The 16711-nt window shown below is 33.6% G+C and overlaps 1 protein-coding gene across 1 annotated transcript in view; it reads right to left on the reverse strand.

Moving 5' to 3' along the window:
- Nucleotides 1-16711, reverse strand: part of LOC105226093 (homeotic protein antennapedia) — a 183725-nt gene that overhangs the window by 164787 nt on the left and 2227 nt on the right. The gene's annotated exons all lie outside the window — the stretch shown is intronic.

Genomic DNA, 16711 nt, shown 5'->3' on the forward strand with positions numbered 1-16711 from the left:
TAGTTTCCCATATAGTCCCTGATATTCCATACTTATTAAGCCAAAATCAGTGAAGAACAAGACAACGCTATGAAAACAACAAAAAAACATCCATTTGATTTGTAGGTTCCACTTGAAGCTCTTTTCCGACTGGTTAACTGGCTAACCAGACATTTGCAGAACTGACAGTGTTGATGGTGGCACGAATACCACAACTGACAAAGCAACACGCCGTGGCGATCAACATACGAGTACAAGCTAAATATCTTTATATAACAGTGCAACAAGAGCATTCCTGCTCAACTCTTCTCTACATCTCCGAATAAATGATCAGCAGAATCGATTGCAAACGCATTAAAATGTATTGCTATATCAAGTGGTATATACATATGTACGAGTATGTATGTAAGCATACGGTTCACCATGAATCAGAATTTTGGCTTTTAGTTTAACCATACCCGTGCCTTATACTCAAATCATTGCTGATGGTGGTTGAATAACTCAATTAATTTCTGTCACCTGATTTATCACCTTTCTTGTTTTTGCGTTACAGATTTGACTTTTTTATTTATTATTCCTTTTCGACATTTGCATCATTTTTTTATTTGGTTGTTTTTGTGTATCTCCACACCTCTTTTAACTTTTGCTACATGGTGGCTTGCGTTTCGATGATCTCTTGTATAGCAAGAGGGGTATTTTAGTAACGAATTAACATTCATTTCGCCCAAAAAGGCAAATAAATTATTAAACGTTTTTACTACGGATAACTGATTAACTGAGTTTTAGATCATATGTAGATTAGGAACTAGAAGATATTGAATATATCCAATTCTTAACATCATTTCCAATTTTATTATAAAAAATCTACAAAGTTTACGGACTCTATCATTTCGGATTGCAAGTGCCCCAGTGAAGTTTTAATTCTCAAATCAAACCCATTATTACAAAAAACTGGTTAATAATAATTCGCTGAGTAATTATTGTTAGAGGTGTTAATACAAAACTAACTGATTTGTATTTAAATATCCTTAATTTTGAATTTTAAATCTTTAGATTCGGTCATATCTGAGCAGAATAGAAGGTAGATTCCTGTTTGCTGCACATTCTTCCATTGCATGTTCCTAATGCCGACTTCATTGAGTTTAAGTGCATTCGGATTTGTGTTAATAGTATTCATATTTACTTAACTTTATCGTATGCTGTACCACTTCAATCGGACTTATCTATATATATGCTGCATGCTTCTTTAATATGTAAATAATGTTTCCTACATGGCTAATAATACTGATTCCATGAATGTTTGGGAGATTTTCATTTATCGTGAGTATCTTGAAAATCTGTTGATAATTACGCTATTCCTGTTAGTACTTGCTTATGTTTTAACGAGGCTCAGTAATCAGTCGTTGAGTATGTATTATACCACGTGCATTCTAAAAGACTGATGTCATAACCTTTTCAACCGAATTTTTCGTCTTTCCACGCCTGAGAACCGGTTCATCATGTGCAGTCCACTAGAATGACTGTCGATTGGACTTTAGTGGGAAATGATGGAGCTATGTTTCTGTTGTCACACACCGACGCAAAAATTCGGTTTTATTGCGATTAAAGAGCACTCAAACACTTCTCAGATCAGATATTCGTAGTTTTTGTTGGATTATGAACTTGCGAGGCACCCACTTTGCACAGAGCTTTCGCCTCTTTAAGCTTAGCAAATATCTTTTCATCGGTGGATTTCCCTGAGCCCAAATTCAACAGTATTTTCCCCCAAAAAGCAATGCTTTATTAACACACGAAATGCTTTATGATCAATATTTTTGTAAACTAAAACAATTTGATTCACAAAAATGCTATATCTCATTAACTAATAGTTATAATCCAACTAATAAAAATCATATATATGGTAGTAGTAGTAGTATTATCTATGTATCAGCCACAGGACGGGTCGACTACTGTTATAATAATTATACAAACAAAGTTAAAAATAATATTATAAGTAATAATAATACCCAACGGTTACCCTCCTCCCGCCCAACCGACGCGAGGGGCGCAATCCGCGAACGAGCGGAATTAGCCGAGTCATAAAAGGCAAGAGAGTTTTAAGCGTTGCGATCTTAAGCTCCTCAGCTACAGAAACAAAAATTTCAACAGCCAAAATTAAGAATTAAATTAAAGTTTATAATTTTACTTGTAAGAGTAGCTAAAATAATTTTTTTAATTGTAAAAAGTGAGTCTGTTAAATCAAATGTGCTGGAATGAAAATTGAAATCATGACATATACGGCGGAATGGTTCGTTTAACTCAAAATTTGTTCTAGAAAATTTTAAAAGTAAGGGTCTAAACTGCCTGGTAGAGTGAGCTGGGACGTTAAAATTAATATCAGATAAGAGAGATGGGCTACAGACCGACCCATTCACGAGTTTTACAAGAAATATTATACCAAGCATCTCCCTACGACTAGCGAGTGTCGGGAGATTTATAAGTTTTAAATGGTTAGTGTAAGGGGGAAGATTTAAACTGGAATCCGAATTCAAATGATTTAAGGCAAAAAGTAAGAATTGTTTTTGAACGGACTCTAACTTATCCGAATGGACTTGGTAACTAGGGTTCCATACCACAGAAGCATACTCTAATATAGGCCTCACCAGAGAATCCAAAATTGTTTTATGATTGTTTTATGGATTCGTCAACTCTAAACGCGTGATTTAAAACTTTCTCTCCGCAATGAAACAAAAGTCTACTATGTCCAGTGACAATCATACAATTTCTAACAAGTTTGCGGAATACTCTAAGTGCAATTACTCTTCAAACTCTCCTAAAAACGTTCCGTATCAGCATAAGTTATGTCCGATTTCCGTAATTAATTCACCTATCATTTCCGAAGTATGCATCTTATGTATATCAGCTAAATATGTTAAAACAATCATTTAATTATGGACCAGATATGACACCGACCTTGGTTCCTTAAAAAATTTGCCAAATATGTGTATCAACCCTTAACAAAACTATTCAGTGCATCTCTTAAACAAGGCTTATTTCCACAATATGGAAAAAGTTATTTATAATTCCTTTGTCGGCAATACCTAAACTTTTGCAAGCAAATATAACAGACGAAATGACCTTCTGGATATTTTCCCTAATTTCTTGTCCTCAGCACGGTTTTAATAAAGGAAATCTATGGTAGCTAATTTGCTAGAATTTGTAACACACGTATCAAAGCGTTTTAGGGAGAATAAGCATACCGACGTTATATACACAGATTTTAGTAAAACTTTTGATAAAGTAAACAAAACAATTTAAAAAACTGGATCTTCATAGTTTTCTATAAATTTTTCGGGTTGCTTCCTATCATAGAAATCAAGAGAAATAATAGAAATAGAACTCATAAAGTTATATTTAACGATTCTATTCAAGAGTTTTATTACAGTATGTCGACGATGTAGAACTTTTGGAGTTATATAATGATAAATGATATGCCATTGGTGTGTTTTTCCCAAAGATCTGTAGACCTTACTTCGTATGTAAAACAAAACTTAAGTTTGGAGCAAATATGCAGTTTCGTTGATCTGTGAGTAACTATGGACCCCAAACTCAATTTTATTCTTAATACATTTCCCATGGTTTTTAAAGCTAAAAGTGCTTAGTTTTGCTAAACGTTGGTCTAAAGAGCTTAGAATTAAGTTATCGAGTCCATTCGCAAAAGTTAGAGTCGGTTCAAAAACAAGTTTTACTTTTTTTCTTTAATCATTTTCCTTCTATGTTCCCCCATATACTAATCGTCTATAACTTGTAAATCTAGCTACACTCGCTAGTCTTGTAAAATTTATGAATGGGTCAGTCCGTAGTCCATCACTGTAACGTCCCAGTTCGTTCAACCAGGCAGTTCAGACTTTTACTTTTAAAATTTTATCGAACAAATTTTGAGTTAAACGAACTATTCCGCCGTATATGTCACGATTTCAATTCTCATTTCAGCTCATTTGATCTAACAGGCTCACTATTTATCATTATTTTATCTATTCTTAAGGGGTAACATTTAAAAATAATAAACTTACTTTATCGTAATTCTTAATTTTGGTTATGAAACTTTTGTTTCTGTAGCTGAGCAGCTCAGAGGTAAGATCGCAACGTTTTAAAACTCTCTTGCCTTTTTTGACTCGTCTAATTCCGCGGGAGAAGGTTAATCGTTGGGTATTATTATATAAGCATTGTATATCTGTGCATTTATAATGAACTATTAAATTAATTAACATATTGGAAGCTGTTAGATCTTTCACTGTAATAAAAGTATTATATTTATTAAGAAATATAACAACAAATTTCTCTTTTTTCTTTGTACTTTAGATCCACCTTCAAAAATAGTTATATTAGATATATTAGTTGCTAGAATAATGATGGCCGTTCCAATATTCTTTATTGGCCGTCTCACTCTGGTTTACTTTAATATTGGTTAGAAAATGAGTATAAGTATGTGTGTATGTGTTCCTGTTATTTCCTGCCTTTGAGTAAAAATAATAATTTTAGTGGATGTTGGACCCATATAGAAATCAAAATGAAAGGCAGCGAAAGAAGAAAGAAAGAAATAAGTCAACAAGATTAATGGATTTTCATGTTATACGCACGTGTGTGTATGGCTGTTTGTGTATGTTTTGTATTCAAATACTTTTCGCCGCACCCCGTTTTTCGGCATCTGCTACTGCTAAGTTTGGTTATAGGAGCATTTGAGCACGCACACATACGCATGTACATTTTTACATTCTCAAGATGAATATGAGTGGCTGATTTACAAATGCAAATGGCTGTATTTGTTTTTGCTTTATTGTTCTATATATAATTTATCTTCAGCAGTCGCTGCTGCAATGCGCTTTCTCGCCCTCACTCTACTAACATATTTAACATGTATGAAGATTTATACCTCCATCCATAAATTTCTGCAGCTGCCGGTAGTAGAAAACAACGTTTTTTGTTTATTCATAATAGGCAAACAGGTAGACTTGATATTTTTCGTCACTCTCTGTCCAGTGTGCGTCCATTTACTTTCAACAGATGTTAATTCTGATCATTTTAAAGTTAACTACTAGAGTTAATCGTGAAAAATTTTTAACCGAAATGGATTCCATATTACCTACCATAGATCTATCTATTCGATTTCCTATCCTTGTGGATGTCAAAATATACTTAATCTTTTGATTTGCTGTTGGTTTATTTCTTACTATTTAAGTGATTATAAATTGTGTAAAAGATTTGTGTATCTAAATTCACAAATAATATAAAGTTCCTGAACATAAATGTGTGCATAAGAGTGCGAATGTTTATTAATGTATCTGCAACATTACCGAAATTCAAATATCATATTAATTATACCTACATACATATATTTTTTTTTATATTTCCTTATATATGAAATAATATGTATATAAAATTGAAGAAATGGTGCCAATATTGTCTAATAATGCTTTAATTTGTCATCCGCAGTTGTATGGAACCTTAAGATACTACAAGAAGGCGCTTTAATTGAAGTGTCAATGCGCGCATTGGTACTAAAGCCTGTTAAAAATTATGCTAGAAATGGTTAATGGCAATAAATCAAAACATTTTCTATATTTTCACAAACATTTCAAACAATGGGGAAATTGTTTGATTTATTTTGGAAGCAGCAGCCAAACTAGAGAATAGACGGCAGACGAGTGGTAAGCATAAATCATTCATAAGGATGCACATCCATATGATGTGCTTAAGAACGCGTGAAGTTGAAGAAGATATAAAAAGCAATCTGAAAATGGCACATATGTATGCATTTAGAGAAAACGACGCATACAAATACACCGAGTGCTGCTTGTGTTGCCCATTTGAAATTTGCATATTTAATGTGGAACAGACTGGGAAAGAAAACAACAACTGCATACATATATTCGAACAATAAATCAAAAAAATGTGGTATTGAGAAAAAAACAAAATTTTGTATGCAATACCCAAACAATAACAATTTTCAATGCGTTTGGCAGCTATGAAACAGATTTCGTTTGCTTTTCGCGGAGCAAATAAAATCAATGGTGAGCATGCGAAATTTGAAATAATAGAACTTATGAAAGATATTTGTACATTTGCAAAAACGGATATCGGCAGTGTGCTTCACTTAAAAGACAAGTATAACACTAAAAATTCGTGGAAAAATTAGGAACGCTCCAATTTCAGGGAAACAGTAGCGCAAATATGAAAATATGCATAATTTTAGACATACATACATACATAGTTGGTATACATGCGTAAGACTCGAAACTACGTTTATTACATGTGACCCTATAAAAAACTAAATGCGTGTGAGTGTTTTGTAAAAACAACACGCTGTGTAGGTTTCTAAACAAGGGTCAAGACGTGTTCTCAGTTGACCTTGCGAAAACGCTGTTTTGAAAACAAACAACAAGACAGAAAACAGCAAAGTTAAGTCTAACAATCAAGTAAAGTACAACTGCCTCCTGAAATGAATTCAAGTTCCGGCAAAAATATAAGGTACATAACACAAGCAACTTTCGCAAACATCAAAACATTAAACCAAGGTAAAACGACTGGACAATAGATTTGGGAAAAGAGCAGAGTACGAAAATTTACTTATACGAAACTATACCATATACAATAGTATAAGCATATTTATGTATACCTAAACACTTATCTTTGGTCGACTACGTGAACGCATAGCACAAATCAAAAAGACGGCCGACAAAAGTTGTCAAAGCGACAATGCCACACATTGCAGTTAAGTCGACCGCAAAAAATATAAATAACAAATAAGCAATTCTAAATTCGGCCAAGACCAAATGTGGTAAAGTATTTCAAGATACCTCTATAAAATAATAAAATCTAAAGCGAGATCTGTCTATTAATTCGGTATTTTGGGACAAGTTCTGAGCCGATTTCACTCTCTTTTTGTGCTACCCAGTACCAGATTTGCTTGAATTTTTCACCAAGCTTAGAGAACAGCGAGATTCTTTACTGAGGCTTATAATCTATATCACATACTTTGCTTTCCAACTCAATTTATATATTTATATATATTTAACTTTTGGATTAAAATGCTACAACTGCTAAATGAAAGAGCTATTTCCTGCCTGGAACATGTTGCGAGGGTATTAAAAACAATGTCTAACGATGTGAGAAAAAGGTTTATACAAAAACTCACCGAAACAATGAACGGCAAATTACTGACCCACTTGCAAATCCAACGGCTAGCTGGCAGCCCGTCTAATTGTCAGCAAACTTGTTTGACTTTTTGACTCTTATATGCATATAATTTGTTTCGTAGAAATTTTTTCAATTTTTATAAAAACAATCACAAAAGCTAACATATTGCAAAAATAAGTTTAAAGGAATTAAAATGTTATACAACTGAATCACGTTGACGATGTAGTAGCAACTGCTAATATGGTCGTATTTTGTGTACAGAAAATTTACTATATTGATGTTATGCTAAATTACAGTATATTTTAATCATTATATTATTTCACACATAAGAGTAGCCTCAAACTGCTTGCTAAAATAGTACTTTCTCTGTATTAATAATATTTTATGCTAATGCTTCAGAGAACGAAAAAAAAATATTTCTATTATTTATCATTTCATCGACTGAGATGTCTTCGTAATTATTAAAGCACTTGTTAAAGTTGTTTGTATTGCTCGTTATATAATATTTATCATTTGGTACCGAGTAAGAAACGTAGCTGAATTTAACATAATTTACCCATACTTACTTGTAGTAGCACAGCTTTCAGATTGCAGTGAAAAAACAAAAGCAAAGGAGGGTATGTTATGAAGTCATTCTCCGGTGTGTTTCTTCGAATGAATATTATTTTATTGCGGAAGGTGGCTCTGACTCTTCCTGAACTAAACTGACGCTAAACTATTCATTCAAAATAGTGTACAGAAATGCAAAAAGATCACACTTTGACTTGGACAGTTATTACATTTCGGAGTCCAGTGTCTATCTTAGCCAAATATTATCCTTGTTTGGAATAAGTAAAATGTAAGTTATAAAGAAATAAAATCTTCATTTACTTTTCAACAGCAAACTCAGAAACTCTAACTAGGTGGACATTTGAAGAACATGCATACAAAAAAATGGGCGAAGAATCACAAAAGAGATTTATTAAAGTAAAACACTTTCAAAATATTTAATTTTTTCGCAGTTTTATTGGTTTAATTCACAAATCTACATATTCACAAAACTTTCAATGCTTTTCCTTTTCTGTAAGTAAAATAAAATAGCAGAGTGTAAAAAATTCCGAAAACATCGTTTTCGGTATAAACCTTAAAGACAAGACACAAAGAAAAATAGGCAACAGTGCGGACTAATAAATAATAATTGCGAAGAGCTACACATGCCTACCATTGCCGTGACGATCCGGCGAAGGATTAAAAAGGTACCAAAAACAGGTCCGAAATAAGCAGCGGAACAAAAACGAATGCTAAAAAAGAAATATGGAAACATAAAATAAAAAACCAAAGCAAACAGCGATTCCAAAAAATACATATTGTGTTAGAACAGCGCCAAAAAAGCGGTCGAAGGAAGAGAGAATTAAAAAACATTTTCTTGTATGCAATGCAGTAAAGTAACGTGCTGACTCCTCAATGACCTAGATGCGTGCTAGCTCAACGCATACATATCTTGCATGGGTATACAAACTGACTTAAGTTCTGACCGTGTTATTGGTTTACAGATATAAACGTTAATTTCCACTTCGAAGGTCGTATATTATTTTTCTATATATATACAATACATATTGCATAAGAGAGTACTATATGCTCACATATATGTATGTACATACAAACACCAATATTTTAAAATATGTGGCAGGTAAGAGATGCTCATATTGAAAAGAGCAGGTGAATTTTTTGCAGATTATTTTTTGGAACATAAAAGTGCAAGTGTCACACATATTACCTTATAGATTTTTTCCTTTTTCCAAGGGCACTTTTCGAGCCCGAGGTGTTGAACCGTTACAGACCTTGGCATAAAAGATCCAGCTTTCAATTATAATTTTGATTGTTTTGATCATTTTTTCATCTAGATTATTCTTTAAACCAATTATTTGTAATTTGTTACGTATGAAAATTATTTCAGACAAGACTGAATATGTAAACTTCTAAAGTATAATTAAATAGTACCCAGAACTTCCTGGGAACTATTTTTCCTTCTTGATATCGTCCGACAACTCCATGATTATATTTTTTAAAAACGATATTTGAAGCCAACCATTAGGGTTCGATTATAGAAACACACTTAACTAAAATTAATATATTTAGCTAATAAATATTTTTGAGTAATATGTAGATTAATGGTAATAATCACAGCCAAACGAAATTTTGTAATTAATTGTGTTATACAAATATTATACCCGATTTTTTAGTAACATTATTCATTGGAGGAATTTTTATTTACATACTGTATATTCGATAAACATAAAACTGCATAGTCATCGACTTAATCAGACATGGATATTAAAAAATTAACAAAAAACTCTTGTATAATACCCCAACTGGCAGCCCTTTAATTTAATCTCTTCGTTGAACCTATGTGTATTCATCTGTGTGGAGAATCCAACAGCGGACATCAATGGTTTCAATGGTATCAGAAGCCTGACATACAAATTTAAAATAAGCAATGCCTGTTTAATCAAGATTCATTTCGAGAAACTCACCATCAGAAATACCAATCAAAAGAAACCAAAGTGACAACTCAGTATCAAAAACAAATTTACAGAAAGTTACATGCATGCCCGCAAAATACTTTATTAATCAAAGGAAATATTAAAAGTGGCGCTTAAAAAGATGCTGGTGAGTAATGTACAGGTAAACCTCCTACAACGCGGTTCCCAAAATGCGGACATTTTCTTACAACGCTACTCTTTCAACGCGATTTTTACGAATTTTTAATTTATAAAAGGTTTTCTTGCCCAAATAAAATTCTTTGCATTTTGTCTATACTTTGATTCCGTTGAAATTGTTGATGCGTCACTTAAAGAAATTCGTCTTTGAACATTATAAGCTTGCTGGAAAGCACTAATACCGAAAATAGACGTTCAGGGCACCTTTTCTACACCAATAGAAGATGAATATCGGAACAGAGTGAGATTGGTGCATGCAGTAGAAGGTGATGGATTTGATAAAATAACAATGGCTGATATTCAAAAATTAGTTGCAGACGACGAAATAAACGAAGCAGATTTGGTGACAATGACAAATGAAGAATCACAGGTAGCTCTGGCGATCTTTCCGATGTTGAAAATAAAAACTTTTCACTAAAAAATATCGAGAAAGTTTTAAATATGGCAAAGTAGTTGGAAGAACACATTTTGGAGAACGACCCTTTAAGTGACAGAGCAGAAATATTTAAACGAAATCTGCAAAACAATTTAGCTCCCTATCTAGAAATTTTAAAGTATGCGAAATAAGAGCAAAAAAACTTCAATGCACAATTTTTTCAAACCAATAATCGTCGAAAGGATGCCCGAATTTAATAGTGGCATAAGCGCAGATTTTGAACTAGTACGAACAAAACGTTCGAAACAAATCATAATAAGTGATGAGAAGGAGTAGAAAGTTATCGTCCTATATTGGCTTTAATTTATTAATTCTTTTAACTTGAATATTTTAGGTAGAATTGAAATTTAATTTTATTTGGTTTTTTTTTTTTTAAATAAATGGAATGTTAATAAATTACATAATATGTAGTTTCTTGTGATTCAACAAATAAATACACAAAATTATATTAAGCACATATTTTTATTATACAAATTCCAATATTTTATTGAAAATTGTTTTCCTTTGGAACCAAACTCGAATTTTTGTATGGAGTTAGAGTCTCCTATAACGCGATTTCCTATAACGCGGAGTTTTTCAGGAACCTATTCACCGCGTTGTAGGAGGTTTACCTGTATATGGTTTTGAAAGAAAAAAAGTCAGCGTTAGAAGCCAGTGAAATAAAACTATCGATGCCAAATTGAAGACAGAGAAGACAACTTCCATATATATATTTTCTCAAAAACAGTTCCATTTGATAGTTCGTGTTGGTAACTTCATTTATGAGTATCGGGTCACCGATAAAATTTGGTTCCAATTTTTTGCCCTAGTTGTTATGTCAAATAACTAAAGCATTCAGTATATGTATATCAAAGCTATACACGGACATATTTATACCTATACGAGGTTTGTTCAAAATGTATCGCGAATTTAGATTTCTTAAGAAACTGTTTTTTAATTCAAGAATATCTATATTGTACCCTTCAAATAAATCAACCCCAGATATATTGCGCTACTGACGGCATTTTTTGCAATACTCAATGCACTTAAAAAGGTAATGTTTGTGCTATTGTTTAGCTCCGCTTCGATGCATCGTCTTTTAAGAGCCTCTTAAGTTTTGGGAGCAGAAACATTCCCAGATCTGACAAATACGGTGTTTGCGGCACAATTATTGTGATATTTTTTGCAAAATATTCGCGCAAGCAACGATGCAAAAGCCTATTTTTGTTATTCTACAAATGATTGGTTAAAATCGCATGACACGAGCCAAGTTCCACAGCAAATTCTCTAATGGTGATTCAACGATTGGTCAATACTCTTTTCTTGACTTTAATAATGTTTTCATCTCTTCTAGACGTACTCGGTCGACCGGCATGCTCTTCGTTGTTCACATCTTCTCGACCCTCGGAGAACATTTTGTATTAGAAATAAACGTTGGTTTTGTCCAAGGTAGCTTCTCCATATGAAACAGTCACCATTCGGCATCCGTCCGGGCCCTAACTTTGCTTTTCACTCAAAATTTTAGACAGAATTTTTGATTATTTTTTCGGGTCAGATATTCAAAAAAAGAATTACCAATATAACGCAACAAAGTAATCAAAATCGAATACACGTAGTCCGCGAAACTTAAAAATTCGCAATACTTCTTGTACAAACTTCGTATACTTATAATTCCGAATCGCCGCTCCCACCCGCAAACCCAATTGGGCAAACTTACGTCAGCTCTTACCACAATTTCATAGATGTCGAAATTGTCATCTCCGTCGCCGACGTTTTATTTTGTTTGCGAAAAAAACAATAAGACGCAAGACCTCATATATATATATAACTAAAAGCAGCTGCTGGTGGCATTCAGTGATACCCTTTAATCGAATTCCGAAATTGAGAATAAGTGGTCCACGAATTAACCCTATCTACCTTCTACTTCAAATTATGATTTTCGGTATTAAACAGAGAATACTATGATGCTTCAAACTACAAAACTTTTAATCAAATACCTTTTAATTTCTCAAATTTATTTTAACTTTTTATTGCTTTTTTTATAAGTAGACTTGAACGATGCAACAAATCCCTCCGTTTACATTTTTTTTGGTAAGATTTCAATCTGGTCATCGTTCATTTCCAATTGCTAAACGCAAAAACCTCCTCAACTCGATCAACTGTCAAAGTTTAGGAGGTTTTGACGTTTAGCAATTGCGTTCTCACTTCTAATGAGACATGAGTTGGCGATCTCTTTTTTCCTGCTTTGATCTTAGCCCCCTATTTCCAAAATAATGATTTCAAATGTCATACATCTCATTTCAGCTTATTTTTGAATCTATATATATCGAAGAAGAAGAAGCAAATTATAGCAATGAAACGAAGTAATTTTAAGACCTATAATATGCAATACCATGTTAATACAGGGTGGCGCATGAATCGTGCTACAAAAACTAAACGTATAGCAAATTTTATTTTTTATGATTGATTATTTTTAAAATTAAATTACCACCACCATGCTCAGCCAGGCATATGCGACAACTAATGAGAAAATTATTCATTGCGGCCTAAAATGTTGAAGTCGGGATCGCCTCAATTATGGATTTACTGGACTGCTTCAATTCAGTCAGATTTCTTGGTTTGTTTTGTACACCTTCTGCTTGACATAACTCCACAAAAAAAGCCCATTGCAGTCAAATCAGGTGACCTTGGGGGTTAGCGGAAGAGGAGTTTCTTAATATTAATTTATTTTTAATTTTCGTTGGAGTTCCGCATTAACCGGTCTGGCTAGGTGTGCATTTGCTCCATCTTGCTAGAACCAAACTCTAGTAATCAGGCTATATATTCGGCGCAGTTCTAGGTAAAAAACTCATTAACATCTTTAAATAACGGTGCCCATTGATTTTGACCCATGTTACACCGTCTTCTTCAATAAAATATGGCTCTACAATATACCATGATGGAACTGAGCGCCACACAGTGACTCCTTCACCCAGAGCGAATCCCGTCTCGTGGATTGATATGAATTTGATTAACCCCATATACGGGCATTTGCTTCTCGTTCGAATCAAAATGAGCCACTTCAGACATAAACAGGCATTTTATCAAGCTATTGCCTTCTTCGGCCATTTTAAATGTATTTTGTTCCAAAAGAAAAGGTAAATCTAGAGGGTTTAAGCGGTTTGATTTTTATTTGAAGTTCTTTGGACGGAAATGAAGGAAAAGAATGGCATGGTACCGTTGCACTAACCAAACGCTTACTTCTTCTTTATTGGCATAGAGACGGCTTACGCGATTATAGCCGAGTTAACAACAGCGCGCCAGTCGTTTCTTCTTTTCTCTATGTGGCGCCAATTGGATATTCTAAGCGAAGCCAGGTCCTTCTCCACCTGGTCCTTCCAACGGAGTGGAGGTCTTCCTCTTTCTCTGCTTCCGTCGGCGCGTACTGCGTCGAATACTCTCAGAGCTGGAGTGTTTTCGTCCATTCGGACAACATGAGCTAACCAGCGTAGACACTGTCTTTTAATTCGCTGAACTATGTCAATTTGATATTCGCAGTGGCCGCAAAACCTCCCAGGGAACATTCTTTTAGTGTGTGCCATGATAATAGTTAATTATCAAAATCAGATCGGTAATACCCAACTCCCATGTACCACATACGAGTATAATGATAATCGGTTTTCCAACAAACCTTATGCCCAATATATCAGTCAGTGTATGAGTTATATACAGTATATATATATAATTGCTTTCATTCCGATCTTCTGAAGTATGAAATGTTCGGTTACACACAAACTTACGCTTCCCTCAATGTTTTATATATAGTTTTTTATTACGTTTGTGGTAATTTTTTTATGACATTATATTTATTTTTCAACAAAATTATATCCTTTAACAATTTCGACATTTGTGAAATAGGTAAACATTTTGTAAATAATTGGAGAGGTTGAATATTTTCCGAATTTCGATTAATTGGTACTTTGAAGCAGAAATATTCAAACATGCTTCCTGAAAGATAAACAGCAAAGTTGTATAACAATATGTTAATTGGAGCTTTTCGGGATGGACCTTATTTATAAATCTAAGACATTTACGAAATTTGTTTTACTTGTCTTGAAAAATGATTTAAAACCAATTACCTAGCTGTAAACGGCCTTTTATTCCTGGTCATTTAATTTACTAGGATCATTTAGTCGAAAGGCTACTGCAATCCTCTGTACCAAATAACAGCTTTATATCTTAATTCAGTGCGTAATTATGGTATTTTATATGTTTCGTATTTTTTCTATTTTATTATTATTTTTATTAACTTATAACCCTATATCTAACTCCCGTAGTTTTAGGTGATACGTACGACCAGTAGGTGAACAAAACTAGAATACTCTGTAGCAACTAGTTTCAATAGTACAGGTATATGAAAATTTACAAATTTTTGTGGCATATTGTCCCGGTAGGGTTAAGAGACTTACAGTTGACTGGTTGGTGGGTCCGATGTAGTAGACGATTTTCATGCTAAAAAACTTGAGTTTACTCTGCTTTTTGCGCGTTTCTTCCGCAGAATGGGTTTTGTTCCACTACTATTTCCTAATGACGCTTGGTGTTGGGCTGCAACGCTTTAACGTAAGTACTTGCCACCACAGCGGGGGCACTCCACTCATGGTGACATTGTAGTACGTTGAACAACTGACAATGATTTATAACATAAAGGTATGGACGACAATGAGTTGCAGACCAAGGAGGGAATGGACGAATATACTACCGAACTACTGATGATATAAAAAATTCAATCGAAGTAAAAATAATAAAAAATTGTAGCGAAATATAAGAAGTACAATAAAAATAAGTAAATAACAGCTAATCCGGGCAAAATGAAAATTTTTACTACTATGATACTTTCTGCTACCATGCAACTTATTTGACATTATACGGAGTTAGGAACCGTTTACGTTTCACTGCGATATCGCACATATCACACAGACATCAAAATGAAAGTATGTCGATATCAAGACTAAATCGAACTCAAAGCTTCCTCGGAAAACTTAAATTATATATCTCAAAAGTTGATTTTTTTATCAGATTAATTAAAATAAATTAGTTTTGTACATTAAGAAATCTATATGATATAACTTTCGAAAAATAACTTTATGTCTTCATTTTAGTAAATACTTTTTCACATGGTACATATCTAAATCACAACGTTAATGAAAATGAATATGCATAAGTTGAGAGAACAACAACAAAAGAAAAATCTATGGCACAGAAAAAATATTCGTACACCAAAGTTAGAGCGTTTATGTACATATGTATATATATGAAAACGGACAAACTTTAGCAATGCTAGTATCCTTCATTATCACATCAGAATCTTTTGCAGCCCATGTCCAGCAGTTATCCCTTTCGCTTGCACTGTTATTGCAAATGTTGGACCAATGCGCTATCGTGTGCAATGAACAATGTTGCAGCCAGTGTTGCCACTTCAATTAAATTCGATTACGCGTTAATGTTTTTCTCAGAAATATACTACAGATGCTCAAATATCGAAATACTTGTATATTGTTTATGTTGCTTATACAAATTTGTCTTTAAAATATTTCATGTACTTTGGGAAAAGTGTTAGTTTCATTTGGCATCATGCTTTTTTTTAAGACGGCAACATAGGTTGAAATTTTGCTAACGGAACTCTCATATACACCGTTGCTACCACACACATATACATGGGTATTAATTCCCTTGCCATTTATGCCACATACATTTAATAACTCAAATATAAAGCTCCAAGTTCAAAGCGGCCATAACTTGTGAAATAGTTGGTGTATTGTATTGCTGTGTACAAATCCTCAAAGTACACAGACGCGGACATAACGATATGTATGTATACTACGCATACGAATAAAGGGATGTACAAAATTTCATTAAACAAGTATACAACAAGAGTATATCAAGCGAGAACCCAGGGCATCGCAACGGCGGCCGGTCAGACTGGAGACGACACAGCTGATGGGGGGCCACTATGCCGAGAGGCTGGTAGAGCTTAATAAGCCTGTCAACAGCAAATCATAAACGTGTTGCAGCTTCACGCAGTGCACTGCAGAACTACGTCACAGTTGCATGAAGCTTGTTGCAGAATTGTCAGGTTTGAGTATTTGTCCATGCATGCATACATATATTCACGAAATATAGTACCAGTACAACAATAAATTACAACAAACAATTCAAAATAATACGAGTAATAAAATTCAAAGCATATGATCTGTTGTATAAGGCAACTAGCATTCCTGCTCAAACGTTCATTGGTGTGTAATGTATCTTCTTCATATCGTAGTTATGAATTATTGAGTGTCAAAATGATGGAATTTAATTTGAAATTTGCAATTTGCAATTTATTTTGATTACAATTTAGTACGCAAATATGATATGTATTCCTATGAACTATATTTGTTTATAATATTAACAAGGAGTTCAT

The sequence above is a fragment of the Bactrocera dorsalis genome, chromosome 2 (assembly GCF_023373825.1).
Source record: "Bactrocera dorsalis isolate Fly_Bdor chromosome 2, ASM2337382v1, whole genome shotgun sequence".
Classification (NCBI taxonomy): domain Eukaryota; kingdom Metazoa; phylum Arthropoda; class Insecta; order Diptera; family Tephritidae; genus Bactrocera; species Bactrocera dorsalis.